The following is a 17,125-nucleotide window of genomic DNA, read 5'->3' as shown; positions in this document are numbered from 1 at the left end:
TCTTTCTGAATTTTCAGGTTTCCTAGAATATATTTGAACTGTGTCGCCTTCATTTAATTTTGAAACAGTACTTCACTTTTGTTTAGCCATCCTATGTTTGCATAGACACAACTCTCTTTTCCTACTGTATGTAGTCCATGACTTAAATAATGTTAATATAAATTAACATTACGTTACATAAATTGCATTATGTAAGAATAAGTAAATTGGTATAGACAGATTTAGAAACCAACAATTGTCTTTTTAAGCATCTAACTCAATTATTGGAATCAAAGTGTGTTATTATAACACATTAAAAGGCTTATTGGTTGAGTGCAGTCAGCATGCCATAGACATACTTAATCAAAAGCTAAAAAAAGAAACATATTTGCTAAGGCAGGATAGTTAAATGGAAATTAGCTAAGGGAGTCAGTAGTTTAAAAATCTAAAAACAGATATGCTAAGACAAAAGCAATTCTCATTTTATTGATCTACTCGAAAGTCAAATTTTCTTATGATAAAATTACTTATAAAAGTAAAAGGTATTCTTGGAATTACTGTTACTATCTACATTTGACTTACATATTGTTTATGTTTTGCATATAAGACAAATCTTGCTGTATTTTTTTCATCTTTTTTGTGTGTTACACACATTACTCTCTTGTGTGTTCAAGTTAGAAAATAGACTCTTAATTGAACATCAAATTAGTAAAACATGAATTGTTTGTAAGTATTAATATAAAACTACCAATGCCTTCTAGAGACAATTTTAAGGAAATATCTTGAATTAAAGTCTCAGTTTATTTTGATTGTTATGTGGTAAATAAGTTTTGACACTGTGTCTTCCTTTTGTCATTGTTTGTGTGGACAGAATGGTGAATGGAAATGTTCTTTATAATCTTGAAGCTTCTCTCTATAACCTTTTTCTGCTCCTCTTCTTTTGCAAATTAATTGCTGTATTGATTATTAAAAATAGGGAAGATTTATATTTTATCTGTATTGTTTTCTAAGTAATAGTATTTCCATGGTGGATTTAAATGTAGTTATCCTGTTTTGAACTACAGACTCTACTAACTCTACACTTGGGTAATTTGGGTAAGGAATTTTAATAAACACGTTTATTTTTTCTGGTGGGAGGGAAACATTGTTCACTGCAGATATTTTTGTTACAGTTGTATTTGTATACAAAACTTTCAGTATGTACATAATCAAAGGAGTTGGTAGGAAACTAAAGCAGTTTGAATACTCGAATAAGAGATTTAGATGTGGGCTAAGCAATAGTAAAAAAGGTAGAAATTAGTAAAGCTGATCTTTAGATATAGTGAGTAGATACAGGAAAAAATGCATTTATTCTGTGATTGGTTTTGACTTTTAGTTTCTGGCTTCATAGTCTTTTAGCACGTATTTCAAGGAAGTTTCACAACAGAAATTAATACAATGAACTTTTCAGCATGAAATTTACAGATACTTGATTTTTAAAAAAACACACTAATGTTCTTTGTTAAATAAGTATACTTTATTTTTAGACTTAATATGGGTAATTGCCTCTATCACTTCCTCTCTGAAAATGGAGTAAATATTGACATTGAATTTATTGACATGGTGTTGTTATGAAATTGATTTGTGTGTGTGTATGTGTGATATTGCGAAATGAGCCCAGATCTTTAAGTGCTTTATCATTGAACTGTTTTCCGAGACCCCTTACATTTTTATTTCATAACAGGGTCTCAGTAAGATACCCTGGCAGGCTTTCAACTTGGAATCATCCTGCATCAGGCTTTGAATAGCTAAGATCACAAACCTGAGACATTAGGCATGTCTAAGAGTTGTGCTTCTACTGGAATGATTTTAACATTTATTTGTTGATAGATTTGTGTATGAGCTTTTTACCTTGTTGTGGAACCTAATCCATTATTACCCTAATCCATTCCAATTCTATTTTTGGTGAGTCATCAATATAAAAATCTTGTTCTTTGGCTTTGTGATACCTAGGTGAAATGATTTAAAGAAACAGTGTTTTACTTCTAAGGTAGACAGATTAAATGAATAGTACCCCTTCACTTTGTGTATTATAGAATACGTGGAGAAAGTTGAATTTCTCAATTCATAAAGCTTAATAATTACTTGATTAAGACTCATCCCATTGTATAAAACATTATAGGTTTGTTGTAATCAAGCAAATCTTTGCTAGGCATGGTGGTACCAACCTGTAATCCAAGTGCTTAGTGTTAATGCAAGAAGTATCCTTAACTGTGTGTCCAGCTTGACCACAGAACAAGACCCTGTTTTAAACACACACACAATGCACATGCACAAACAAACATAGTTTATGGAGTTCCTAAACTTTTTTTTATTTGAAATTCTTTTTAAAAAGTAACCAAACATGTTATTTAAAAGTTACAGAGTAAATGCTTATCTTTTTTCTTATTCCTGCATTCATGAAACACCCAAAGGTATGTTTTAGTGTTCTTCCTGAGACTTAGTGTGCTTACACAAGCATGTTTTATAGTCTTCATTTTTATTTACACCTTATTAAACTTACTGTAATGTTCTTGTTTTCTCTTAATGCAAAAGAGTCTACTGCTTCCTGTGGTACTCTTTCAAGAAAGCTTGTGGAAGCTTGACTAAGGGAGGAATATCACTGAATTTGAGGCTTTTCTGGGCTAATGACGAGTTCCAGGCTAGCCGAGGCTCAAAACAAGTCTCAAAAACAAAACAAAACACGCCAAGAGTTTAAAAAAAAAATGGAGTGTTGCTTTTATACTAAGTATCAAAGAAGTTGGGTTTGGGAAAATGTTAAAATACTTGTCAAACTTTTAGATGAAAAAGGTGACTTACTATTCTAAATTTCTTATTTTATTCATTAGGTTTTATGACCTTATATCTTCTAAATCATTTATATTCTTTGAATTTCTTTTCTATAATATTTTATTTTTTATGTATAAGAATTTTGCCTACACCATGTGTGTACCTGGTGCCTGTGGAGACAAGAAGGTGTAGCATCCCCTGCTTTTGAATTACAGTTGTGAGCCACTATGTATGTGGGTGCAGGAAACTGGACCTGGGTCGCCTGCAAGAGCAGTTGGTGCTCTTGACCACTAGCCATCTCTCTGGCCCCTTCTTACAGTTTCTTATACATCTTCCCCGCCACTCCCCTCACCCACTGCTGACTTGTAAAAGTTCTGTATAACCAGATGTTTGTTTTACTTGTTGGGAATATTTTCTTCATGTTGCTTCTTTTATAGCCTTTTAAAAATCTTCTATAAATTTTATACTTTTGCACTAGGTGCTCTTACTTTATATCTTGCTATATGGGTAGCTTCACTTTCATGTAGATTTGATATTTGAATTTTGACTACTGGTTGAAATTATTTTATATTCAAGAAAGACAGGAAATGTAGCTTATTATTTTCTCAGTTAACCTACCATGCATTTTAATACCATTACTCATTTTGCCTTGAAATTGGTAGTTTTAGTACATATTATAAAGTGTTTTTCAATTTTTTTTTACTCTCTTATGTACATTTGGCATGTCTAAGCCTTCTTTTTATCATATTTAAAATTACTTTGGTAATAGTTTACTAATTCTTTAAACTGCTAGTAATGTTTGTGAAGAGGAAAGATGTGAGGAGTTATTCATTCTTTTAGGAGTTTTTGTTGCATTTACTAAAATTAGAAGATGTTTTGTAAAATACAGAGATTCTTAATGTGATTAAGCCAATAATAAATACCTTAAGAACTAGTATATTTGTAATTTTAGGTCTCATTTTGTACATTTCACTCATGTACTAAATAACCTTTAGAACTTTGGTTTTTCGAGACAGGATTTCTCTGTAGCTTTGTAGCCTGTCCTGGAAGTCCCTTTGTAGACCAGGCTGGCCTTGAATTCACAGAGATCCTCCTGCCTCTGCCTCCCGAGTGCTGGGATTAAAGGTGTGCTCCACCGCCGCCTGGCTAACCTTTAGAACTTTACCAAGTGAATGGGATTTCTTTTTTTTTTTTTAAATCAGAGATTGGTTATAAGAACACATATTCAGTAATTTCATGTTTTATTATTTTTTTTTCAGAAAGAAACCTGAGAGGTAGTGAAATTGCTTGCTGCTGGAAATAAAAATAACATTAAAGCCAAGTAGCTCTCAGTTCAGTAGGAATTATCAGAGAAGTTGAAAGATTTGGGCAAATTTTTTTATTATTATTAATTATTTATTAAAGATTTCTGCCTCCTCCCCACCACCGCCTCCCATTTCCCTCCCCCTCCCCTGGTCAAATCCCCCTCCCTCATCAGCGCAAAGAGCAATCAGGGTTCCCTGCCCTGTGGGAAGTCCAAGGACCACCCACCTCCATCCAGGTCTAGTAAGGTGAGCATCCAAACTGCCTAGGCTCCAACAAAGCCAGTACGTGCAGTAGGATCAGAAACCCATTGCCATTGTTCTTGAGTTCTCTGTAGTCCTCATTGTCCACTATGTTCAGCAAGTCCGGTTTTATCCCATGCTTTTTCAGACCCGGGCCAGCTGGCCTTGGTGAGTTCCCGATAGAACATCCCCATTGTCTCAGTGTGTGGGAAGTCTACAGCACATGGACACAGGACATGTATAACCCCAGCAGCACAGACACTAAGGGCATCATTGAATAAATGGGACCTCCTGAGACTGAGAAGCTTCTGTAAAGCAAAAGACACTGTCACTAAGACAAAAAGGCAACCCACTAACTGGGAGAAGATCTTCACCAACCCCGCAACTGACAAAGGTCTGATCTCCAAAATATATAAAGAACTCAAGAAACTAGACCGTAAAAGGCTAATCAACCCAATTATAAAATGGGGCACTGAGCTGAACAGAGAATTCTCAACAGAAGAACTTCAAATGGCCAAAAGACACTTAAGGTCATGCTCAACTTCCTTAGCGATCAGGGAAATGCAAATCAAGACAACTTTAAGATACCATCTTACACCTGTCAGAATGGCGAAAATCAAAAACACCAATGATAGCATTTGCTGGAGAGGTTGTGGAGAATGGGGTACACTCATCCATTGCTGGTGGGAATGCAAAATTGTGCAACCACTTTGGAAAGCAGTGTGGCGGTTTTTCAGGAAATTCGGGATCAACCTACCCCTGGTCCCAGATTTGGGCAAAATTAAAGAGGTCGGGGCCAGCAAGACGGCTCAGCAGGTAAAGGAGTAAAGGCGTTGACTTCAAAAGTCTAATGACTTGAGTCATTTTTGCTCCCTAGAACCCAAGTAAATGTGGAAGTAGAAAACCCAGCTTCACATAGTCCTTTGACCTCCACATCGTACCCTGACATGTATGCCTACATGCAAGTTAGTAACGTTGCAAGTTTTTCTATTTGAAAACTGAACAGGCTGATGAAGAGATTTAAAAAGATAAAACAAGGAAAGTAAATGCTGAAAATTGAGAACCATGAAAATAAGTTTAAAAGTACTACATTTAGAGTAGGTTGATCTCAATTTTTTTTCCTTTTTGGTTTTGTTTTTGTTTGAAAATAGATTATTTTCTATGCACTGAATTCTGATTACGGTTTTTCCTCCTCCAGCTCTTCCCAGATCCTTACCCATCACCCTTTCTCTTTTTCATCAGAAAACAAAAAGTATCTAAAATAGATGAATAAATAAAATTAAATAAGATAAAAACAAAGATTAAAAAAAATCCCACAACTAAATAGCCAAAGGAAAAGCATAAAAAACACAGAGATACACCCAGAAATCCTATATACACACAAAAATTGGTAACCATACTATGTAAGCAAAAGTTCTATACAGTAAAAATATGCCCAGACAAATCATTATGGAAAAAAAAAATCTAAAACCATCCCTGGGTTTGTTTTGTGTTGGCCATCTGCTGCTGAACATGGCACCTGACCTTAGGTGTGGTTCTTATACCCAGTAAGACTTATTGGAGATAACTTGTGGGTTTAGGATGTGCACTAGTGTTCCTTCTCAGTACTTGAACCTAGTCTGTCTTAGACAGTTGCAGGCCCTGGGCAGGCTGCCACTGTCTCTGGGAGTTTATGTGTGCATCAGTCCTGCTTTATCTAGAAGACACTGTTTCCTTGGTGTTTCTCCATCCCCTCTGACTCTTAGGATCATTTCTTCTCTTCATCTGGGTTTCCTGAGCCCTGAGAAGGGAGGGATTTGATAGAGACAGTTCCCATTTAGAACTGTGTTCCAAGGTCAGGTGTGGGTCTCTGTATTTGTTCCCATCTACTGAAGAAGAAAGCCTCTCTGATGATAGTTGAATGAGATACTGATCTAAGAATGTAGCAGAATGTTGTTAAGAGTCATTTTATTGCTACATTGCTTTGGCAGAACAGTAGTTTTTGGTTTGTTTGTTTTGTTTTTTTCTTACATCTAATGCCTACCTCCTGGAGTGAGCTTAAATCCAATTAGGTAGTTGTTGGTTATTCCCACCACTTTTGTGCCACTATTGCACCAGTGTATCCTGCAGGCGGGTCACCATTATAAATCAAAGGCTTTGTAGCTGGGTTCTGCAGCATGCAGAGTACCTTCCAGTACCATGAACACTAGTCAGTAGGGGTGAAGACTACAGGTAGGCACCAGCTCAACCTCTCTGTTTTGAATGGGTTATCAACTCTTTTTCTTTTCTTTTTCTTTTTTTTAAAGATTTATTTATTTACTATGTATACAGTGCTCCTCCTGCATGTATGCCTGCAAGCCAAAAGAAGGGACCAGATCTCATTACAAGTGGTTGTGAGCCACCATGTGGGTGCTGGAAATTGAACTCAGCACCTCCACAAGAACAGTCAGTCAGTGGTCTTAACCTCTGAGCCATCCCTCCAGCTCATCAACTCTTTTTTTGAATGTTCATTCTTTGCCCAATGTACACATGTCCTGGTTTTTATTCTGAGGTCAGCACATCTTTAAAGTATATTGGCTGGTTTAATCTGTAGTTTTTTTTCCTACTATCCAGTGTCTCTCCAGAGCTGTTGTTCCTTTCTCATTAGCATTTAGAAAATTCAAAGTTAATAAAGCATTATGCTGTCTTTTTCTGGGGGTATTTATCATTTTTTTCTGTTAACGTATCCTTTAGAGTTCAATTTGATCTTTCTATAACTGCCTGCCCTATAGGATTGTATAGAATACAGGTAATGTGTTTTATATTATAATGAGCAAAAGACTATTTCATTTTTTTAGAGATATATGCTGCAGCACTGTCTGTCTTTATTTGTGCAGGTATACCCATAATGGCCATAACTTCTATCAAGTGTGTGATTACTGAATCAGCCTTTTTCAAGCTCAGAGCAGTTGCCCATTGTAAACCTGAATAGGAGGTATCAATTATGTGGTGTACATATTTTAATTTTCTAAATTCTATAAAATGGAACACATCCAGATTTCATTCCTTTGAGTGCCGTTTGGGTTACTCCCTGCAGGTAGTGGTGTACAGGTGTATAAAGAAAAGTAGGACATTTCCTTATAATATCTTTGGCTTGTTGCCATGTGATGGCAAAGTCTTTCTATTTTAAACCTTTGCTGTTGACATGATTTTTTTCAATGAAATCCTGAGGCCTTCAACACATTTGCAATCAATAATTGATCAATTTCTATATTACCTTGTGCTAAAAGACCTGGCAGACCTGTTTGGGATCAGATGTGTTATGTATATGGGATGATTCCTTTTCCTGATTATATCTTATAATTGAATAAATAATAAAGTCAATTCTGTGTCATCTGTTATAAATTCGGCAGTTTCATTATGCAAAGCAATTCTTTCTGCATATTGCGAATCTGTAACTATGTGGAAAAGTTCTTTAAAATCCCTTAGTACTGGGGCTGGAGAGATGGCTCAGTGGTTAAGAGTGGCCTGCTCTTCCAAAGGTCCTGAGTTCAATTCCCAGCAACCACATGGTGGCTCACAACCATCTGTAATGAGGTCTGGCGCCCTATTCTGGCCTTCAGGAATACACACAGACAGAACATTGTATACATAATAAATAAAATATTTTTTAAAAAATCCCTTAGTACCATGAGAATAGCATATAATTCTTCCTTTTGGGCAGAATCATAAGGACTTTGATCCACTTTACTTAAATTTTCTGATTTGTAACTTGCATTTTCTGATTTATTTGTATTACGTTTTGTAATTTGTAACTCGCCTTTCCTGATTTATTTATATCAGTATAGACTGTAGAGGCTCCAGTTATCGGTGTGTCCTGTACAATGTGAGGAAAGATTCAGTTAGTTCTCTTTATAAGTTGAATTCTCTTGCTTTTGGAATAGTTGTTAATTTCTTCAAAAAAAATTACTACAAACTCTTTGTCAGGGTTCACTTTTCCCCCATAATTTGACAATATCATCATTATTAAAAAATACTATAATTCTGCTGTGTCTATTCTTGATAATTGATGAAGTTCAATTTTCCTTTTAGAATTAACTCAGAGACCTTTTCCACATTTTTTTAAATTTTTCATTTGGTTTGTGTAGTAAAAAGATCCATTCTAACTGAGTGGTGGCACACACCTTTAATCCCAGCACTAGGGAGATAGAGGCAGATGGATCTCTGTGAGTTCAAGGCCAGCCTGTTCTACAAGAGCTAGGTACAGAATAGGCTCCAAAGCTACAGAGAAACCCTGTCTCAGGGAAAAAAAGATCCATTCTAAGATAATATCATCCCTCTGCAGTAAAATTCCTGTAGGGGAATGTTTGTAGGGTAATATGATCAGACTGTTGTTAAGATTTGGACTACCCTTCAGTTCTGTAGGTCACTTGGAGGCTGGTTGGCCCTGAGTTCTCCTAAGGGGTCTTTAGGAGTGCTCTTGGTAACAATCCTGTGATAATGTGAGCACTAGCTGATCTAAGTGCCCCGTCCTCACCTTGCTTTATCATTAGAGACACGAAGTTTGTACCAAGGGATCCCTCCTCCCTGCAAAATACCATGACACTGACTCATCTGACTCAAAGCAGTTTTTATCTTAACTGGCCTTTCTGTGTTCATGGGCTGTGCTCTCTGGATTGATGCCATCAGTGTTTTTGATAGAGTCATTGGAAGTGCACACAAAACATCTTACTTAAAAAATAACTAAATTTCTTTTTAACCCTTGTAGCAAAATGGAGTTGTGGTTTTGAGTACAACTCCTTCATAGTCTTACTTGTTTGGCACTATTTTCCCACTACAGATTGATGAGGCCTTGCTGGAGGGCTAAAGGTAGTGGATCATGCTTGTACCATTTCCTCAGAACTTTCAGAACTGTAAGTTGATGTGTGAGTCAGAAAGTGAAGTCTTGCCCCATACCAATATGGTCGGGATGTGGCTTTTGTGACTCTCTTGATCCTTAAAACGTTTCTCTCCAGATCTTACATAGAGAAAAGACAGAGTTTGCATAAGATCGCAAGCAGATGATATAGGCCTGGCCATTCTGGTTTCTTTATGGTAAATAGAGATCATGTTTTAAATCTTCCCCTCCCCCCCCCCTTTTTGGCTAGAGTTTATATAGCAGAATTTTTCTTTTCTTTTTTTCCTGCTTGCTATCCTATTGTGGTGTTGAAACTAAACCCATGGAGAACTTAACCCTTTTTTAAAATTTTATCTCGTTGCCTACTCAGTTCTGTGCCAAGGAGACAACTAACTCCTCCAATGTTTCATGTATTCTCAGTTGTTGGTGGAGCAGGGAGATGCATTGATCATCCCAGTGTCTTTCAGTGAGTATTTATCCCTTCTCCCCAGGACCTGACAGAAACCTTTTATCTGAATTTAGCACCAGTAGTTGAATGCATGTGCGTGTGCTTATGCAAGTATTAAGCAGTTATAGTTGCTCTTTGTTCTGATTTAATGGTGATTTGATTCTGTACAGTTACTGTGTCATAATAATAAGTTTGCTCCTAACTGTGACTTTATCAAATGTGTGAATAAGTAAAGATCGGTACAGGAAAGAAATAAAGATTCGAATCCACACAATTCACATGCTCCTTCTGTAATTTCTCTGCAATCAAAGCCAATTTTCTCTCAGCTTCAGCTGATAACTCCCTGGGACTATTTAGGTCCTTGTCATCATCTAAGGTTTTAAATTAATAATTCATAAGGTTTTATCCCAATAATGGGCCATAAGGCTGGAGAGATGGCTCAGTGGTTAAGAGCATTGCCTGCTCTTCCAAAGGTCAGGAGTTCAATCCCCAGCAACCACATGGTGGCTCACAACCATCTGTAATGAGGTTTGATGCCCTCTTCTGGCCTGCAGACACACACCCAATAATGGGCCATAAATGGGAAATGTTTCCTAGCACTTTTTGAAAGACATTAAGAGTCTATAATTGATCCCTTTTAATTTGCACATTTTAGCATCTAATCTTTTCCAAATTTATTTTATAGCCTAAATAGTTAATAGACTCTCCTTTGTATTTTTTGAGAAGCAATTTGTAATCCCTAATAAGGCAAAACTTTCTACTTCAAACATTTTTTTAAAGTATCTAGATTTGAATCAGGTAGCAAAATGTTGTCCATGTAATGGTAAACTATAGATTCATGAGATTGCTTACCTGTCATTTCCAGTGGTTGACTGACAAAATATTGGCACAGATTGGGGCTATTTAACATTCTCTGTGGCGAACTTTTCATTGATATCTCTTGGAAGGCTGACAATTATTATAAGTAGGCACTGTAAGAGCAAAATTTTCTCTGTCCTTTTATTGTAAATCTATAATGAAGAAGCTATCTTTTAAATCAATAACCATAAGAAGCCATCCTTTAGGGAAAAGGGAAGGCAAAGGAATTCCAGACTGTAGAGAGCCCATTGGCTGAATTACCTTATTAACAGCTCATAGCTCTGTTACCATTCTTCATTATCGAGATTTCTTTTTAACAACAAATACAGGAAAGTTCAAGGGCTGGTTGATTCTTCAATATGCTGAGCATCTAGTTGCTTCTATACCAGCTGTTCTAAAGCCTGCAGTTTCTCTGTTGTTAAAGGCCATTGCTTAACCCATATAAGTTTGTCTGTCAACCATTTTAAAGGCAGGACTGTTGTTGCCTTTGAAATATCAGCAGCTCTTGTACCCTATTCTTGTACAATCTGAGTGGTCAGTGACTGTTCTTTATAATATCTTGTAATATTTTCCCCAGAAACATAAATTAATTTTTGGTTTGTTTCTAAGATCAGAGGAATGTTAATCTGAGTATTCCATTTCTGTAACAAATTACATCCATACAAATTCATTGCTGTGTTAGCCACATATGGTTTTAATATCCTCTCTGTCCTTCTGCCCTATACATTCAAACCATCTTGTTATTACATCCATACCAGTCTATCAGAACTTAAATGACAGCATCATTTATTATTCATATTTTTAGTTTTGGTCTTTGTTCACTTATAGAAGTTTGCCAAAATACCCAGTTTATGGATTCTCCTGAATTTTTTGTTCTCTCTTCTATAGCTGTTCTATCTCCAGATCAGTATAGTTTCTTACAATAGGCATTAGTTTGTTTAATTGCTCTAGGAAGGAGTTTCCTCTGTGATGGCAAGAAACAATTGAACTGGATTTGGCATAGGGGCCTGTGAGAGACCCTTCATGGAGTTTCCCTACAGAAAAGGATTCCCTTGTTTATACCTTGTTGACCTACCTTCATTAGTTTACTGCCTGCCTTTGCAACACCTTCCACATAATCCAGAAAGGGGGGGGGCACATTTTGAATGGATTATTTTTAGAAAAAAAAAACATTGTTTCTAGGAGTTCTCTGTCTTCAATCCCTTTTAAAGTGACTTTATTTGCCACAATTATAACATTTAACTTTTTAGTTTTTCCTCAAACCTCTGGAAATCACCTCTCCTATCTATATCATCATGGTGATGAGATTCAATATTAATTGCATCTTGAATCTGTTCTTCCAACAGTTCTGACCTTGCCTTTAATGGCCTAATTATCCTTTTGCTTGGAGAATTGGCATTTTCAAAAGTCAGAGATTCAATTGTTATTTGTCTAGCTTCTGAATTTGGTATCATTCTATTTACTGATAAAAGTCTATAACATGAGGGCCCCATGTTGGGCGCCATTCTGTAACATGAGGGCTGGGCTGCTTGAGGTTTATGTCCTGCCCAGTTCCCACAGCTGGTAAGCCCCCAAAGAAAATCACATGGAAAGTCTACATTAGGCTATAAACTGTTTGGCTCATTAGCTCAGGCTTCTTATTAGCTCTTATCACTTATATTAATCCATTATTCTTATTTATGTTAGCCATATGGCTCAGTACCTTTTTCAGCAGGGCAGGACATAGCTTGCTTCTTCCATGGTCTGGGCAGGGGTGCTGGAGAATGGGTTTCCTCCTTCCCAGAATCCTCCTGTTCTTCTTGCCCCGCCTCTACTTTCTGTCTGGTTGTCCCGCTTATACTTTCTGCCTGGCTACTCATCAATCAGCATTTATTTAAAACATAATTGACAGAATACAGAATTGTCCCATACCACTTCCCCTTCTTTTTTTTTTTTTAAAGAAAGAAAGATATCCATAGTCCATTTTTTAGGAGTGTGGACGTAGTATTCTGGGCTACTTCCTGCTGGCTGGGGGTGCTGATAATCTTATGGGGACCTAAAGAAAATTTAGAATTATGATCAAGTCCTGACTGGACTATCCTGTGAGTCTTGATCATCTCAGGCAGCAGTCTTTAATCTCTCTGGATGTAGATCTCAGACATCCCGTCCTTCTGTTCCAACCAGAGATTTCTCAGGTGGTCTTCCTTGATCAAACCTGATTTTTCTTAACTCAGAATGAATCCACAGCCTCTCATTTCCTGTGGAAACAAAAGCAAAAATCTCTTCTCCAAAGTAACATATCTTCTGACTTCAATTTTGAAGTCAAGGTATTTTCAAAATACCTATCTTAGATTAATTCAGCAGCATTTATAAGCAAATATCTTTTAGCAGCTGTTGCTCCTTCCTCAGCATTCAGACAATTCAAAGAGAGCATAATAACATACAGTATCAAGATTATGTGTGTATTTTTCATCTTTACATGGCTTTACTTTAACCTCTATTTCTTTTATTTTTACTTTCAATTTTTGGCTTTTTGAGACAGGTTCTCTGTGTATCTTTGGCTGTCCTGGAACTTCCTCTGTAGACCAAGCTGTCCTTGAACTCACAGAGATCCTCCCATCTCTGCCTCCCCAGTGCTGGGATTAAAGGTGTGTACCACCACACCCAACTACTCTCTTTTTTATTTTAAGGACTTTAACCTTATTTTTGTCAAGCCTGCATATATTTTTAACACACTGTAAAACGTTTAGAGGTTATCTTTGTCTTTGAATCTCTTTTTTTCTGACCACATGAGTCTTTAATTTACCAAGCAATATGGGTAGTATTAAAGCCATGGCTTTGATGCCTGGATCCAGCCCATTCCTTAGCTTTCCAGCCTCATGGCAGAGGTACCTGCTAGAGCCATGTTTATTGCCACAACTCTATTGCATTTCAAGATTCCTGCCAGCAAGCAAGCTGCAGCAGTGTGCTTACAAACCACACTCAAATGCTCCATAGTTGGACTGCCTGCCTGAAAGAGTCCTGAAAGAGTCAGAGTTTGCCCTGGCAGGACAGCTCAGAAAGCAGGTATTTTAAAACAGCATGACTTTTTTCCTGCTATGACTGAAAACCAAAAAGCAAGCGGTCAGCTTTTCATCAACACCATTTAAGCGTTTTGTGGCAGGACCTCTTAAAAGAGCTGCAAGGTTTTGTGTAGCTAAAGTTAAGTCAGGAAGCCTCTCTTAAATGAGAGCGCTTTCTTGCCTCTAGCAAGCAGAGCAGACCCGAGAAATTGATGCTACCAAGAAACCATTTTGTTCTAGAATCACTTCCCAAGCTGTCTCAGGCTTTATATGGATGCAGTTGTCCAGGCCCAACATGGGGCACCAGATGAAGGCATAAGTCACAAAACAATCCCACACCAGTTTGGGTTATTTATTTAAAGGGAAAAACTTACAAATTACTGTCCTAGACAACAGCCCTCTGCACAACCTGGAAAGGAGTCTAGTAGCCGGAAGCGGAGCCAGAGCAAGAGAGTGAGCACATGGCTACCACTGCTTTTTAAAGCAAAAGGGACCACGCCCAAGTGGGCTGGTATCTTAAAGGCTATTGGCTGAAGGAGTGGAAGGAGCTTCCACAGCAAAAGTCAATCTTGGTAAGAAATCCATAAAGGCTTCTTTGGGCCATGTATAACTTTAACAAAAGACTCAATTTTTTTTTCTATTTCTCCAGTTCTGTCCCAAGCATTTAAAGCTGCTGTGTGGCATAAATCCAAGGTGTGGTCATCATACACAGCTTGCCTTTCTATGGTAACATAATCTCCTTCTCTAGGGATTTGATCTTGGGAGATTTCCCTTCCTCTAGCTTTATTCCTTTGTTCAATAATTCTAGCCTCTTCTCTGAACCAGGCTCTAAAACACCTGTAACCAATTTCATCCAGTCTTTAGGGATAAACTATGACAAACTGACCAGAAGTTTAACATTTGCTTCACAGAAGGGGAATGCATGCCATGGAGACTGTTGCTGCCTTGAATTTCCTTAAATCTAACATTGGCACAGAAGTTCAGTTAGCTGTAACAGAGTCTCTGCCATTTGGCTTTTCCTGTAAGGTTACTGGATATATTAAGGTTAGTTGTTTGAAAACCTTGGCTGTTCTCTATTCTTATAATGAAAGGTTGAAATTTTTTCTCCATTAATGTCCATTGTCTGGATTTCAGTGTCTCAGTGATCTGTTTTATTAGATTGTTCTAAGGTCTGTAGCTTAGCACTCAAATTAAGCAACTTTTTAGCAATAAGACAAAAATGTTAAAGCTGATAATGTTTATAATTGTCATTATATAAATCCCATCTCAATTAGATGTCCTCTCTTTTAATCATTCTATTTTCAAAGTGTCTAGCGTATTATCATACAGAAACTCAAATCCCTCCATTGTAACGGTTTTTCTCATTTTTTTTTAATGTGGGGAAAATAATTGCCGCCAGGCGGTGGTGGCGCACGCCTTTAATCCCAGCACTCGGGAGGCAGAGGCAGGCGGATCTCTGTGAGTTCGAGGCCAGCCTGGTCTACAAGAGCTAGTTCCAGGACAGGAACCAAAAGCTACAGAGAAACCCTGTCTCGAAAAATAAAAAAAAAAAAAGGAAATAATTGTCTCTTTTAACTAATTTCTCCCTTTAAGAATTCGCAATTGTCTTACCAAATCTACCGACAATGTTGGTGAATATGAGACTTATTGCTGCTCCGTAGAACAGTAAAGTCTGACTGGATTTCAAGGCAGCTACCTAGTTTGGCAGCAGCCTGAGAAGAGGGCTCAGGGAAAAACCTCAACCCATGGGGGGGGGGGGGGCGGACGGAGGGACGGAGGGGGAAGGGGAGAGGGGAGAGAGAACTGGCTGTCAGCAAAGCATGTGTGGCGGATGGCTTCCAGTCTAGGGCCAGTGAGTCCTGTGGCATTTGGAGCCCAGGTTGCTTCTGGAGTTTGGGTGGCATCTGGAGACTGTTTTAGGAAGTCTACAACATGAAAATACCGAACTCTCTCATAGGCTTGGGGAAAAAAGAAAAAGCCTAGCTGGGTGGGACTGGAGCCCCTTGTTCAGATCCAGTGGGAGGCCCACATGCATCTCTGGCCTCTGCCGGTGGCCAGATAATGCCAGATCACAATATAATTACATTTTAATATAGTAACAGACTCCTACAGGCTTCCTTCCCACTGCTATAGGGACTTGTGAGCAAAATTAGTCATGATGTGTCTCTGAAATAGAAGGAACACTACTAAAGGGAGAGTTGGAAACTTTACCAGAAAAACTGCATTCATTCATCATCGAAATATATTCCCCAACAAAGTTACCAGGTAGATTATAATATAATTAAGGGGAAGTTTTCAAACTATAAGCCTCTTTAAGGGCCAGAGAACAATATAAAGAGATTGATTTTGTTAAGATGGTAAATGTAATTTAAAGAGATAGCTTTCTAATTATAAACCTTTTTAGAACCAAAAAAAAATAGACTCCTTTGGACAGGATCTATAAGACTACAAAAATAAGACACACACACACAACAAAACTAGTAGTCTGTATTTCCAGTAGAATTAAGCATACTCATTGAGGATATGGAAATTAGTGAGAACTTTCAAGGACTGGAAAACAGCCGAGAAAATGATAGTAAGCCAAGGATAATGAAATTATTATTAAACTTTATTAATTTAATAAAGAAGGAATAATAGTCCTGTTCTTAGACTCTTTGAAGGAAAAAAAATATAGTCCAGGAAAACTTTGAAGGAGTGAGGAAAGACTTACTTTGAAAGGACTTGCTAGATAGCTTGGAGAAATTACCCCAGCACCATCTGTGTCTTGTTGAAGGTGTGGTCTTTGCATAGATGTCAGAGAGCAATCCAACATGAACAGAAACCATAAGTTGAAACCATAAGTTCAAGTTGATGATTTCACGTCCTAGTGACAGAAAAGTAATTCACTTAACATAGTGAACTCAGAGGCCTGTGCTAACAAAACGATTAGATTTGAAAGTGAAAATTCCTATGACCGTCAGCCATAAGGGACAAATATAAAAGCAAAAGGAGTAAAACAGTCTTAAAACTCAGTTGGAAGCTCAAAAGATCTCAAAGCAGAAGCAATCCTGAGAAAGAAAATAAAATAGTTGGCTGTATTATCATACCAGATTCATGTTATATTACAGAGCCATAGTAACAAAAACATAACATGATATTGGCACACAAAATAAAACAACATAGATCAATGGAACAGAATAAAAAAATATTCAGACAGAAACCCATACAGCTACAGCCCCCTGGTGTTTAACAAAGATATCAAAAGTACAAACTAGAGAGAAAACAGCTCCCTAATAAATGACGCTGTGAAAGCTGCTTATATAGGAAATTAGATCTGACTATGAAATTAGATCTGCACAAAAGTTGACTACATACGACCAAAGACCTTAGCATAAGACCTGAAACTCATAGAGTGTGCAGATGAGGAAGTAAACCACTTGAAAATTGTTAAATAGGACTCCAGTCATTCAAAAGTGACAGTTCGTGGAGTTAAAAGGCTTCTCTCACAGCGAATGAAGCAGTTAGCCATGTGAACAGACAGCCTACAGGATGGAAGAAGAATGTACAGAATATTGTACATGTAACAGTATTTATATCTAGGACAGAGAACTTG

At 37.4% G+C, this 17,125-nt stretch overlaps 1 protein-coding gene across 2 annotated transcripts in view; it reads left to right on the top strand.

Annotated features, from left to right (window-relative positions):
* Cert1 (ceramide transporter 1) overlaps positions 1-17,125 on the top strand; it is a 99,178-nt gene that overhangs the window by 7,153 nt on the left and 74,900 nt on the right. The gene's annotated exons all lie outside the window — the stretch shown is intronic.

Source organism: Microtus pennsylvanicus, chromosome 6 (genome assembly GCF_037038515.1).
Source record: "Microtus pennsylvanicus isolate mMicPen1 chromosome 6, mMicPen1.hap1, whole genome shotgun sequence".
Classification (NCBI taxonomy): Eukaryota; Metazoa; Chordata; class Mammalia; order Rodentia; family Cricetidae; genus Microtus; species Microtus pennsylvanicus.
Note: the sequence above shows the minus strand (reverse complement) of the source record. Positions and strands in the feature narration are given on the sequence as shown.